The sequence below is a fragment of the Maniola hyperantus genome, chromosome 4 (assembly GCF_902806685.2).
Source record: "Maniola hyperantus chromosome 4, iAphHyp1.2, whole genome shotgun sequence".
In the NCBI taxonomy this organism is placed as follows: Eukaryota; Metazoa; Arthropoda; class Insecta; order Lepidoptera; family Nymphalidae; genus Maniola; species Maniola hyperantus.
Genome location: NC_048539.1, coordinates 13,265,915 through 13,281,473, shown reverse-complemented (window position 1 = coordinate 13,281,473; position 15,559 = coordinate 13,265,915). Strand labels below are relative to the sequence as shown.

General features: G+C 37.5%; 1 protein-coding gene across 1 annotated transcript in view; it reads left to right on the top strand.

Moving 5' to 3' along the window:
• The window catches only part of LOC117997148 (uncharacterized), a 68,577-nt gene that overhangs the window by 27,126 nt on the left and 25,892 nt on the right, over positions 1–15,559 (top strand). The window lies entirely within an intron of this gene.

Here is a 15,559-nt window from a genome sequence, read left to right as displayed (position 1 = left end):
AGTTAGGTACTCGTATAATTTTATGTAACTTCAAGTAAGATTCAAGTTTTTCCTCCACAAAATGAGGTAATAGCGAAAGCCGTGCCCAATGAAAAGAAGATTTAAGATGTACATTAACAAGTAATAAGCGAGTGTAAACGACTAAGCTATTCGTTTTCGTTTTTTAACAACATTCAGCATGTAAAGATGAGTATACACGCACATACGTGTTGGATGAGTAAACTTCGTAGGCATCGTTGTGACGAAAATATTCAAAACCTGAAACTTAAATGAACCTTGAAGACCTAGCTAGTAGTTTCTCCCTCCCTACGCCATTACATGGCTCGACGACAAAGCTTTATAGATACAGCAATGCTCGACTTTGCGTCTACATATTCCACTGAACCTACCATGTGGTTTCTATAATACAGGCTTGTCGAACAACTTCACAGAGCATAGCAATGTTCAACGTTACATAGTCGTATATTATGTTTTATACATTTGACTAACTTGAATGAACTTAGTAATGTCAAAACTCAAACATTATGCACTAGGAAACCGACCATTGGGTCCCCATGCGGAGACATTCAGACGACTTCATATCATAACAATAATTGAGTTTGCTTGAATTGATTTAAATACGTGTACGCACTAGGAGACCTAGTAATTGGGCCCCCATGGCAGATACATGAAATTCTCGACGTTGCGTCTACACACGAGTTTCAAATAAGCGTCGAGCATGTTCGCCCGTGGATAACTGGCGTTAAGACTGAGTGATTCGTTTTCATTTTTTCGCCGCGTGCAGCATTATAGCTTTCGATTTCATGTGATAATAACAATATTGCATTAACTGAAACAATGCAAAAAGCCGCGCGTCCGGGTTGCAGAGTTCATTCAGTTCAGGCTTGAGAGAAAGTAACATGTCATCTCACATCTGCCAGTTTGGATCTCAACAGATTGCAACACCTCGAATATTTGTATTATAATCTTATCCAATGCCGATTGGGCTTTCAACTTCTGTCACTGTTATTTAAATTTTCTTAACACCTTTCACGCCATGTTTTTTTTCGTTGCTGTAATGTTTTATCTATAATCTTTATCAATGATTACAGAAATAGTTACGCAGACTTAGCTCTATTATTTTTCATTATATTTTCGATTGATGAAATTTATTTTGATCTAACCTTGCATGAATATATCCATTGAAAGAACATTTCCCGTAGCATTACAGTAGCTTAGGTAAATAGAAAGGACATAAATCTCAGAAGTCGACTCGCAAACTTGAAAATTGCTAGCGACAATACCTTTGTTTACAAACAAGCTAACAGTTTATATTTCTAAGAAGTCACACGCTCTACATCATTGGCCAGGTAGTGATATTATGACAAATATTATCTTTATGAGTAATATTCTGTAGTCTGGTCGGACTGTGTAAATATTTAGGCTAGACGCATTGGGTAGACGATTAGAAACTCGTTTTTATTGCCAGTTTATATTATTTACTAGAGACTGTGTTGTAAAAAAACTATTCGTAATTTTTATATTCATTGACACAACCACAAGCTTCCCTAACTAGACTTAGGGTGAGATCTATAGAGCGTACTTAGACTTTTTGCTTAGACTTAGCTAGTGGGCGGGGCGTTCCCTCGCAGATTGCCATTTTTTTGTACCAAAAACATTTACAATAAAGAGAAAAAGAGAGTAAAAGTGGACAGGGAAGCACTTATCTACTTATGAGAGATCTCTACCCTTGGCAGTGCGAGAGGTTGTAGAGGGAATAAAAATATCGGTACAAAAAGAAGATAGATACCTACTATACGTTACTTATACGTTTCGGAACCATTTTAGAAAGATTGGGGTTAAAATTTCAAAACAACATACCGATTCATTGACTTATATATTACTTTGTATGGACAGGGCTATTGAACAAACAAAATGGCAGCGACTCAGTGGTGGTTTAGCACCAATGCAACCTCAGTGACGTCTGGATCTCAAACGGGTCGTTCATTAGTATCTTAGAGGTGGCGCTGATTTATTTGGTTCCAAAACCGTGAAAAATTTTGTTCGCGTTGTTTTGACCATATCTTGTCCTTTATATCGATGTACCGATTAGTGGATACTGCATCTAGTTAGCAAATGTCTTGTTATTGTTGCATACCAAGATAGTCGCGCTCGTTGCGCGACTCATCTCTTGCCGTTTAACGTAAATCAAGGCCGGCATTGTTTTATCTATCGCACGTGACGATCTAATGTACCTAAGTTACTTCTTGCACTTTCACGAATATAACATTATCATTATTAGACTTGACTTTGTATAGTACGCGACAGGTTGAGATGGCTATCGGGTTTGTGGCGGGGGAATCATGAAATTTGGCAGGTAGGTAGGTCTTATAGCAGACATTAGGGGAAATATCTGAAAACCGTGAATTTGTGGTTAAATCACACAAAAGAATGAAGTTGTGGTCATGAACTAAAATTAGTATTTTCAATATTTGAAGTAAGATAACTATATTATCAAGTGGGGTATCATATGAAAGGGCTTTATCTGTGGATTCTAAAACAGATTTTTATTTATTTTTAAGCATTAGTTTTTGAATTATCGTGAAAAATTTCGAAAAAATAGGACTTTTGTACGGAACACTAGTTGCGGGAGCCTGACTCGCACTTGACCGGTTTTTTAATGCTGTCACTTTCTGGCAATCGTATTATGCTCTTGCCAAAAAGTAAGACCACGATAAAATTTAATTAAATCAGTTTGACTGTCTTTGCGTCAGTGGGCCTTAGCTAGTTGTAGATTCACTTGAATAGCCATAAGAACTTAAAATAAATTCTTAAATAAAATTTCAATGAAATAAAATCATAAGTAATATATATAACATCTCTTTTATTTTGTTTGTTAGATTAGATCTCCGACCTCAATCACGTTTGATGGAAAGCGATAAGATGGCCTGAGATGGAATGCGTTTCCCAAGAAAACGTGTATAAAATTGTGTTTATAGATATCTAATCTTACTGTGTAGTTGAATTATTTAAGTATAGTATTATAGCATTGATTGGCCCATGAGACACGAGGTGCACGCTATCCATTTTTAATGCTGGGATTGAGTATGACTGTGATGTCAGCAGAATCAGAACTTATAATGTCAGTCAGGTCGGCCTTGATGGGAACTCTGCCATCACAATTTTCAGCAACAAAGCCCAAACCTCTTGCAGCATGCTGAGTCGCTTACTCAATGTCCTTCTTCGTCTTCTCTTGTTTGGTGGCTTTTTGTAGTGCCAGGCCAGCACAATGCACTTTGCCAGTGTCAAGTAGTTTGAAAATGACACAAGGATAACTCAGTGTCCAGCGATGAATGATGGCGATAATGGCGATGAGCCACAGAGCTCATTTGACATTCGTTGGTTATACATTGCTCCTTCACTGAGTGATATTAAAATGATTTTTCGTAGAAAACCTTCAATGGATTAAAAATAAATGTCAAATGATCTCAATGGCATCGTTGAATACCGAGTAAGCGAATCACCTCGCAAGTCATGCTATAGTATGCGATCTCCTTTATTTAGTTGCTTTAAAATATCAATAGTCCTCTTATCTTTGCAATGACAACTGATAATCACTTTCGCTAAGTGTGGGTTGATCAACAAATGGGCCGCTCTTTCTATTGTTTATCGAAGCGTTAATTTGCAAACATTGTAAATGAAAGTTTTGCTCTCTATAATCAATCACATTAATTCATCATTAAATATTAGAGTTATACCTTAACTACCGACCCACCCTAGCTTCGCACGGTTGCTTAAAATAAAATATAGCCTACGTCACTCAGGAATAATGTAGCTTTCTCCTAGTGAAAGAATTTTCTTTTTTTCTCTAAAGAATTTTCAGTAGGTACTGGTAGTTCTAGAGATTACTTCCTACAAACAAACTTACAAACTTTAGCTGTTTATAATATTAGTTTTTGTTTATAATATTATTGTTTATAATATTAGTATAGATATATTGTTTATAATATTAGTATAGATTTACTATGTGATCATCTTAATTACTTATTTTGTTTAGACAACTGGTGCTGTATTACTTGTTTAAAAATAGGTTATGAGCATAAATACAGATAGATACGATAGTTTAACCACTCAAAAGAATTCGTGTGTGAACACTTCTCACCGTACTCTTTCATTACGAGTTCTAAAGTCTTAAATATACAATTGTTCGGTTGGAGCCGCTTTCGTCACGACCTCATAATATATTCGTATCGCTTGTTTATCGGAGTGTGCATTTACGCTCCTTTTATTTTATAGTAATCCGACTCCACTACTGACTTGTGATTGTAGACGATTTACATGTATGTATTGAATTTACCCCATTCTAAAATTCTTGTGTGTTTTCGAAAATAACGTAGGTACTTGATTTGTTGGCATTTTATCAACATTATTAAAACGCCAACAAATCGATAAGTAAGTAAGTACTTAACGATACGATTAAAAGAGCTCTTGCCACCATAGATATTCCTGCGCTAATTGAGCCGGCAGGGATTAGTCGGGATGATGGCAAGAGACCTGATGGATTGACGCTGGTTCCCTGGGAACGGGGACGGGCGCTAATGTGGGACGCAACTGGCGTTGACTCATTGGCCCCGTGTCATATCAGGGAGACAGCATCAAGACCGGGAGCCGCAGCAGAAACAGCTGAAAACGGCAAGCGGCGCAAGTATGCCTCTCTTATCGAGAGTTACATTTTTGGTCCGTTTGCCGTGGAGACCCTGGGCCATGGAGTCTTAGTGCTAAAAATTTTTTACGAGACATTTCACCGGGATTAATAGCCTCATCTGGTGACAGAAGCGCTGGCTCATTTTTTACGCAACGGATCAGCCTGGCTGTCCAGAGCGGAAATGCAGCCAGTATTCTTGGCACCATTCCACGCGGGCATGATTTGTATAGTAATTAGATAAGGCTTTAACTTTTATTGGAATATTTTCATTTAAAAAAAATTACATTGATTAAGATTACACTTTGTATCGGGTTAACATTGCCTTTTAGGCAAATGGTTCTGGATTACCTGCGTAGCTCAATAGGATTTTGGACGACCTCCTTGACGCAGTAGTAAGCGCTGTGGTTTTATTAGTGGGACGTCCCGGGTTCGATACCTTGCAGGGGTTTGGAATTTTATAATTTCTAAATGTCTGGTCTGGTCTGGTGGGAGGCTTCGGCCGTGGCCAGTTCCGGTGCGATGCCGTGTAGAAACCAAAGGGTTTAATAAAAACTGCTATACCCTTTCCAGGTTAGCCTGCTTCCATATAAGACTGCTTCATCACTTACCACCAGGTGAGATTGCAGTCAAGGGCTAACTTGAATCTGAATAAAATAAAAAAGGCTAATAACGTTGTCTTTGGTTTGATCTGTTGGGAGGCTTCGGCTTGCTATACGATCCCATTTCTATACGGTCCATGTAAAATCGATCAGGGATATCGCCTAATTAAACTGTTTTACCTCTTCCATCTTTGACTGCATCGTAACTTGCCATCAGGAGATTTCTCGGTCCAGCGCTACCTTGTTATTATTGAAGTTGGGAACGGTATCGATTGGTCTCTTCTTTTATCGCCGTTAGTGATACCAACTTTTATATCGTTATCGTCTAGATAAGTGCACTTAAAATATTACATTTTATCGACCTGACTTCTACCCACACTAACACGTTTGCTGTTGATGTTGGACAAAAGCACCCGAGTGTTTGGAATATATATATATTTTTTTTTTTTTTTTTTTTTAATACAATAAAACTTAAAGCTAGCCTTATCTAATTACTATATAAATCATGACCGCGTGGAATGGTGCCAAGAATACTGGCTGCATTTCCGCGCTGGACAGCCAGGCTGATCCGCTGCGCAAAAAATGAGCCAGCCCTTCTGTCACCAGTTGAGGCTATTAATCGCGGTGAAATGTCTCGTAAAAAATTTTTAGCACTAAGACTCCATGGCCCCAGGGTCTCCACGGCAAACGGCACAAAAATGTAACTCTCTATAAGAGAGGCATACTTGCGCCGCTTGCCGTTTTCAGCTGTTTCTGCTGCGGCTCCCGGTCTTGATGCTGTCTTCCTGATATGACACGGGGCCAATGTGTCAACGCAAGTTGCGTCCCACATTAGCGCCCGTCCCCGTTCCCAGGGAACCAGCGTCAATCCATCAGGTCTCTTGCCATCATCCCGACTAATCCCTGCCGGCTCAATGAGCGCAGGAATATTTATGGTGGCAAGAGCTCTTTTAATTGTATCGTTAAGAGAGCCATGCCTAAACAGCCTACCGGAGCTCCTTTGGCAAGAGAGTCCGTGGATTCCAAATTTATCAACCTCTTTTCCACACGGACATCTGTGCTGATGGCACAGTGGTGTTCCCAATCTGAGACCTAGAGCCACACGAAAACTTTCGTTATCTAAAAGTGTGCCGAGATTTTTTGATGGCAAGGCATGCAGCCAATACCCAGATTCCTTTTCGGATAATGCTAGAAGCCTGGCACGATCTCTGTCACTTGTAAGATTTTGAACCAAATTCGTATGTGTCAGTTGAACCAATGGCAAATCCCAAAGTTTTTGTGTAGTACGTTCCTTCGGGATGTCGACATTGGGACATCTGACCTTCCAACTCTCTAGGGCCTCTGTGGCATAGGTCAATGATGAATTGGATTTGAGAATTTGAGAGCTAAGCTCTTTTATACTATGCACAGAGGACAGAAAAGCCGGAAGAGCTACACTGGAAATTTTCCTCACGCCGATGCCACCGTACTTGACCGGTAAAGTTGCTTGGTTCCAGGAGTGCTCATCAAAAGTTAAATTTAGAATTTGTTCTAGTGTACTTTTAAGGGTGGCATCCATGTTATCGAGTAGTCCATGAAATTTCCAAATTGGGCTCGCGCGGAGAATGTAAATTAATTTAGGTACAAAAAGGCAATATTTTAGGATCGAAAATGCAATGTGAGAATTTAAAGTGCCCAATTTGTCGGTATTAGCCGAAAATGTTCTGACTTTTTGATCCAAGAGTGGTTGTATGGATTCATTATAAAGAGGAGCACCGAGAAGGCAAAGTGAACGTTTATCAAGTATTTTAATATTAGGTGAAATTTCATTGAATAATTCAGAGGCCAATAGAATTCTTTCTTGCGACAGTTTTTCTGTAAAAAACAATTCGCATTTCGAAAAATTAAGTTCTAAACCAATTTTCCCAAACTGTTGCTTAATATGATTAAGATCTTTTAGAACGTCATCCACGTTGCCCCCAATGGTTCCATCATCAAGATACCATATGTTAAATTTAGATGTTAAATTTGAGATATGGTTATGGATCCCTAAGCTGAACAGGGCCGGACCTAAAGGATCCCCCTGCTGAACGCCTACAGAAGACTTAATATCGCTATCTCCAAAGAATAATTTAGAAGCAGAGCTGTAACATTGCCAAACATATGGGTAAATTTCAGGAAGTTGCGTTGAGACTTCTGTCAGCAAAGTTGCCCTGTCCAAAGAATTAAAAGCATTCTTTACATCTACTTTCAGCAGTACCTCAACCTCGCCATTCGTTAAGAAAGTACGAGCCGAATGAACTGCTGCTTCACAACCTCCTTTACTGCCGAATCCAACTTGAATAGGTTGGAATTTATCCTTTAGGGTAGAGACTATGTGACTACACGCTAATTTTGACGCCAAACGGCGAAAAGTACAGCCAACAGCGATGGGACGGATGCCACCATCTTTCTTATTGAAAGCACAAAGCCTCGCGCCATAAAGGAATGGTAGAAAGGATGAATTTACCTCGCCAGATAACATGAAATTACATAGTCTGGTAATGTCGCTCAGTAGCGCCTTGCCGGCGTCCCCAGCAGTAACTCCCACAAGATCCTTAAGATGTTGTGGCGTTATGCCGTCCATGCCACCAGCAGAGCCACTAGAAAACGACATTATCGCAGCGTAAGTTTCTTCATCCTTTATCTGTAAATAAGAAGTGTTAGAAGGTGGATCTGGCAGCACAGAATCGGTATTTGGTAAGGGATGCTTGTCACGTAAGGCTTCCAGCGTTATATCATTGAATGGAGCCAGTGTATCACTAGAAAACAAAATGCGGGCGGCGTTTTTAAGATCCCCATCCATAACCTTGTTTTCCACAATTTTCTTCAAATTGTAATTTTGTGTTCGAAATGAGCAGTCAGGGATTGGAAAAACGCGATCAGCCAAACTATTTTTTTTTAATTTTGTACATAGCGACCCGATTTCTGACTTATTAACATAGAAATGTCTATATGCAAAAAAAAAGAGGTTTTGCCAATCTAAAAGTGAATTTGATAGCACATTTTGTATTGTATGTGATAAGGATCTAGCTAACGATATCCTAGCTCCTCGCGGAATGCGTTTTATTAATGGAATATTTTGACTGTATTTGGATAATAAAATTTCAAATGGTACCTGGTTATCGCTTCCTGATTGGGTTTGATCGCACATCAAATTTGGGCAAGTAAGAGGCCGTGTAGGCGGTCCGTGACAACGTGTGATGTGAATATTAAGGCCTTTGCGACCCTTAAACTGCCTGCCATCGCTACAGTGGGGGCATTCTAGGTATTCACCTTGAGAAGCACTGGGGTTCATACTTCGAAACACGTAAAAATAAAAACACTAAAACACTACACAATAGCGTCTATAAGCGCGCGGAGCCCCGACAGCGGCAACCAGGAGGCCTGCAGAGCAGGCGCTGCCCGTTGAGGCCCCTGAAACAAAAAGTGCTGTTAGTATCGCATGTGTGTGTGTTTTGATATCTCGTGCAAATATTGTCAAGTGCTCGAAGTTTCATAAAAAGCTTTCCATTATCCAATTTGTTCGTGATATTGAACTAATAACTCTGTTGTCTGCTACTGATGTTCCAGAATCGTTGAATTTTAATTTTGTAATTTTAATTTTGTATAATTGTGTGTTGTTTGTTCGTTGTTGTTGCGAAGCTGACGTGGCAATGGGCGAGGCACATAGTTCGGAAAACCGATAGACCTTGGGGTCTCAAGGTGCTGAAATGGCGACCTCGCACCGGAAGGCGCAACATTGCGTTGAAAGACTCTCCACTAGGTGGACGGACGACATCAGACGGGTCGCAGGGAGCCGCTGGATTCAGGTGGCGCAAGACCGTGGCGTGTGGAAGTCCCTACAAAAGACCTATGTCCAGCTGTGGACGTCTATCGGTTGATGATGATGATGATGATGATATTTTTGTTCACTGAAAAGTGTAGAATGATACAAATAATAATTGTAAACTTATTTCCTATCGGCATTCCGAACCAGTGATAAATTAAAACTACCCGACGATTCGAAAGCGCTTGTCAAAAGTCTACTTGAATAAAAACATATTCTATTCTTTTCTATTCTGAGGTGCCCGCTCCGGATCCAAACCTGAACCCTTTTGTTGAGGATTGACGCATTCTAACCAATAGGCCACGACGACGGCTCTTTGATATTACTTTTCCATTGTGTTACGTCTCCCAGCTCCATATATGTACGTCGTATTACGGCGATTAGTCATGGTTTCTCTATCATAAAGAAAAATAGAAATTTAATTCCTGACAATGCAGAAAAAGTTGTTGTTACCGTAAGTGTTGTTAAATTCAATTTGTACCTATTAAATGACGTTGTTTTTATGTAAATCGGTCCATCGGTCCTGTTGTGTGTGTTAGTTGTGAAACCTATTGTAGGATATTTTGCCAAACAAGCATTTAGGATCATAATATGGATTCATATTATCGTTTTTATAATATTTCTACAAACTAAGGATATAATTAAAAAAGTAACTTTATAGACTTATCCATGATGTAATTTATATACTTACAAGGTGTAACCAGAACGCTGGCAAAAACGAAGACAGGTGATAGTAGACTACTGATGATTAAGTACTGATAATATGACATTAAAAAAAACGCGAAAAAATATTAAAAGATCCTATAATTTTGTAAAAGTTTACGATATATTGCAAATAAAACATCTGACTGACGCTAGAGGTCAACGGACATTGCGTTAGTAGGCCACTCGGACTCAATGCCGCGTCGTAGGCGGGGCATTGACCCGAGTTTTGCACGCTATAATTGCGGGTTTGAAAAATACTAAATCACTTAAACTACAAAATGAAGCAAATGGTTATTGGTACCTATTGGATTGTGTTTAGGTAGTATAACAATTAACGCTGTATATAAACTAATTTATCCGAACTAAAAATTTTATTTTTTGGATAAAGTGGCGTGAGTCATAGAACTGCAATTCTATCAATTAAATTTCGAAATCTGCAGATTCTTACAATTAATTGGTTTTAGACTGAATTACTTTAAGAAACTGCTCATTAATCTCTTGATAAATCAGTCAGTTGTCAAACATCACATATAACCTTAAGTGCGTCTCCTAAGCCTCTCTCGTTAACACTATCAGCGCTTTCATCAATATTGTCTGTCAGGTTTGTCACGCAGCCATTCATATGACTCTTATCTCCAGGAAATCACACACACAATTTAATCTTTTTAGTCCGATTGGTCTCATTAATGTGATCGTATCTTAGTTTCTACCGATAGACATCTACACAGCTGGACGTGAGTCTCTTGCTAGGATTTGGTCGTATACTCTTTATACATCAGTCAATTGTCATTCAGTATCTGTGGTAACTTTTAATGCATCTCTAAGTCCCCCTCGTTAACATTATCTTTACTTTCATCAGCATTGTGACCCTGTCGTGTTTGTCACGCAGCTCCCTTATCTCTTAGAGATATTTACCTACGCCTTTTAGATGTTAACATTGATTTATTATTAGACCTAATAATAATAACAAACAAGCTAGAGTAATAAGCTAGCATAGTGGTTTGGACGTCCACCTCCTAAACCAAACAGACGTTTATCTGTTTGAATTAATGTTTTAAACAATGCTAGCTTTGTAACCAAACAGTTAATACTTTGTCTCAACTTTGAACTTCCTCTCACTTTTTCTTGCTACCTTTTACATAATATATCTACAAATCCTGTCTTATAACGATTTTTTTGAGTTAGTTTTATCTCCTTGGACGTAAGTCTAAGATTTGTGCCACCCTTGATGCAATAAACTAGCATAATAAAACCCACCTCGACTTATCAACTGCCAGCCTCGTAAATCCTCGACGTCGCGTGTCGGGGCAACTAATCAACATCAAGAACACGTGCCAGCCCTTTTCACCTTTTCTATTTCATGCTAGAGTTAGTGCGTGGTATGCAAACTGAAACGACGCGAATATAAGGCCTGCCTACGATAAACTTAAGTACCTTTAGCTTTATTATTTTATTCAAAGAATGACCGAGGCTTCATTTTCTATGAAAATGAAATCATAACTAATAGCAGTAGACTATTGAATGGATAGAAAGATATTCCAGGCTCCAGCTGCTAATTTGCCATGAATTTTATTTTAGTTTCAAATGACACTTCACTAACAATAGACCTAAACACGTATCTTTAGCCTTTACAGAACCTGAACTATTGTAAAGAATAAAGTTACTATGTATCTGTTTTTTGTTTCTTTTTTTAAGTCTTCCGCCCACATTGTAAGTTGTACAGACAAGTTAGCTGCGCGGGTCTTTCCTGCGGCTCAAATTACTTTTACGGGTGTTTGGTTATTACCGGTACTTGAAACCCCCATACCCGCACGTGGCGATAAAAATTGTAGGGTGAAAGTCATGGAAACCTTATATTTATTGGCTTTCGTTTAGACTAGGCACGAGCTTCGCAGAGCTTACCTATATTATAGTTACCTCTCTAGTTTCAAGTTATAAATTTTTAACTACTACTCATGTACCTATTATAAAAGTTTATTATTCCAATAGAGCAATTATATAATTGCAACTCCGAAATCAAGCGGGTATAGGTATAGGGTATAGGTACGAGTGTTATAAACGTAAAATAAAAATATTTTGCCTCTTTTAAATTATGTTACTTAGTGTATATAAACGTCATATTTTTGTTATCTAGCTTACTGAGTTGAGTTTATTAAATTTGTTGTTAATACACTTTTTTCTTCTCCAAAAACAGTATATTCTACCTATTTAAAATTACATTTTTTGATTACTCCCCTCTTTAAACATGGAAAAGAAAACACCGGGTGTAAGTATTAAGTTATGCGTTAAAATAATAAATTAGGTGGCAACTGGCAGGAAATGCGAACGCCGGAAGCGCATTTCAATTTCCATAAAACGTTTTGCGCGTATTGGCTGCATATCAATCACATACAATTGCATCAATATCTTCATCATGAACATTGGGAGATTTTTTAGGCGTGCATGGTAAAGCACTAAATACATAATTTTAACGCTAACGTTAGTGTTCATAAATATAAAGCTAAACATAAGGATTTTTGAAAAGTTCGTAATCTTTTGTGTCTATACCTACAACATAAACACAGAAACAAAGCCTATTGCCAAACCAATATCCCATATTGCATCTGTGCAACGCAGAAAGATCACAGAGTTGAGATTCGTGCGGTATTTCGTAATTTCACGCTATGCATGTGTTCATTTCAAAGTATGGCCCAATAAAGCGGGTTGCAATGAACAATTTTACGCTCGAAAAACCAACTGAGGCTGGCTATAGAACTCGTTATACAAGATGGCAGATCTATTCCTAGATTTTGATCCTTTTAACCGGTTATATTTTTTGCAGTTTCTTTAATTAATTATCCTAGTACCTGCCTACATAAATGCGTTTATATTTATAGATATTTTATTAGTTTTTGTCTTTAATAAATTATCATGTATTTAATATTACACATATATACACAAACATACATATGTTCGTGTTTTAACATAATATTTTTATCTCATACTAGCTGCCCTGGCGAACTTCGTTCCGCCTAACAGTCGATTCAAATTTTTTAAATTTTTCTCTCCGTAAGAACCATGCTCGTACTTCAAGGAATATTATTAAAAAAGAATTAGCGAAATCGGTTCAGCTGTTCTCGAGATTTGCGATGACCAACACATTAATTAGTGATTCATTTTTATATTATAGATGAAACACCTGATGAAATAAATAATTTAATGATGGAGGGTTCAACCACAGTAATTATTTTGTATGATGATGAAGGATTGGCAGCATCATAGATCACAAAATTAGCAAAAATATGTAGAAGCTTCATTGATAGTCTTCTAAGACGTAGGTAATGCTACGAGTAAGTAGTTAGATTACATTGATACAGCAACGAAAACGAAACCATAATGATTAATGATGCGTCTCATTGTGTTCGTTAGAGATCTCGGAGCCTCCCAATATGCGCTAAAGTTCGCCAGTGGCCAACGAGAGGGTCCTAGACTTAGTAGATAAAATCCTACATTACAAAAAGATAAACCGTCTATGTCGGAATATCGGCATGATGATTTCTTCATAAATTCTCTTACGGAGGTTGGTAGATATAGGTATTCAGTTTTAAAATAATTATTATTATGTAGCTACATAAATTAACTTAAACAATTTTAATTAACAGAACGTGAAATAAATTTTATTACGCAAATAAAATATGTAATATTTGTTTATCAAAGGAATTTGCATATAATTATTGTGATATAAAAAAAATATTATCAAATTGTCCATGTATTTTAATTAATAATTACGCTAATTAATCTGGATTTGTATGTAAACATGATACACATATTATCCGCCCGCATTAATCAGCCTTTAAACTGCCTAATTTAACACGACGTTATTACCTCATTAGTGATGTTACATTAATATTGAATGATATAATATCACATAATATTATTAATGCGAAAGTTTGTCTATCTGTCTGCTAGCTTTGCACGCCTGTTTGACCGTTTTTGACGGGTACTGAGATAGCTTGCATCCCAGAAAAGGAGGTAGCTTCTTTTTGTTCCAAAAAAATCATAGAGTTCCCACGAGATAGTTCAATCCATCTGACGTCTATTTCGTATAGTTACAGTCGTATACGTTTTATCCCAGAAAATGAAAGAGTTCCCATGGCATTTTTAAAAACTAAATCCACGCGGTCGAAGTCGCGGGCATCATCTAGTTTAATATATTTAGTAATCTAATAATATATATAAAGTACCTATACATATACAAACATATACAAACATATAAATTACATAAACTTAAATGATCGATTCGAATAGAACTTGTAATGTAAAAAACAAGTGAGGAACTGTGGATGGTCAGATGGTGTAACTGCATGAAATCAAATTAGAGGAGGATCAAAAACTGAATGAAAACCGTTGGAACTTTACTGTAATTGTACCGTTTTGATCAAAGTCAGAAAGTTTGGACTCAATTTTAATTATTCTTCATAAATATTAATAGGTAAGTACCTAGGTAGTAGGTACCTACAGTTTTAGCATTTTAGACCGTTTTGCTTGGAAATTTCGGATTTGTGTTCATTGGACCAAAACGTTACTAGTAATAATGACACCTCTCTGCGTAATTTTCCTCATTGCTGAGTGGCGTGACCCCGACCATTAATCATAATAATATAATGGTAACTAGTAGCCTTTTATAATAAAGCGATGTGTTACCAGATATAATAGGTATATTATGTGAAATGGTTAAAATATTATTATTGTTTATGCATATTAACTACTATGTTAACTTGGCCTCAATCATTGGCAGAGAGAAAATTCACCCATAACGGTATTTTGACTCTAAAATAATATGCGCCTCTTATTTTAAGCATTTCATTGGTCTCATTTGTATGCTCTTTGTATTCTAGTTTTAAATAGCATCACTAGAAATAAAAAGTTGTGACCTAGTGTTTGATTTTACCATAATATGAGTTTAAATTTATTTTCCTTTATTTATTTAGAGCTTTTATATTTATATACATGTCAGCCCCATTATCACTACCCCTATTTCACTACCCCTCTTATAAATGCGAAAGTGTGTTTGTTTATTAGTTTATTGGTTTGTTAGTTTGTTGGTTTGCCCTTCAATCACGCAATGGTGCAACGGATTGACGTATTTTTTTGCGTGGGTATAGAAAAAGACCGGGAGAGTAACATAGGCTACTTTTTATCTCGGAAAATCAAAGAGTTTCCGCGGGATTTTAAAAAAACCTAATTAACCTAGCGCCCTTGTAAATGTCACTCAAGTGCCAAAAGACCCTTGTCGCACTGTAGTCGAGCTAACGTCGATTTCTCTATGTTCTTTCATGCGTGTGAAAGAAGTAGTTATTTAGGCCTATGCATTCCTTTTGAGGAACCCTAAAATGTGTAAATCACTGACACCACATGCTTCGTCACGACGCTCGACGTGTAAAGATATCCAGTATCAAGCTAATCACAGTGTCTAAAAATAATCCACTTACTACTTAGTAGACAAGAAACCATAACGAGGCGTAATCTGTGCTCGTAATATTATGGTTTCATAGATATCGTTGATAAGCAGATTTGTTTTAGTCAGTGGAGATTTTCAGTGTTCGCCACACATACTTCCTTCAGTTAGCATTTTTGTGTTCAGTGAATAGGTACCTGAAAGACAGCACGAAGGTAAGTTCTGAACTTCATAGGAAACTAGATGATGCCCGCGACTCATCCGCCTCGATTCAGATTTTAAAAATC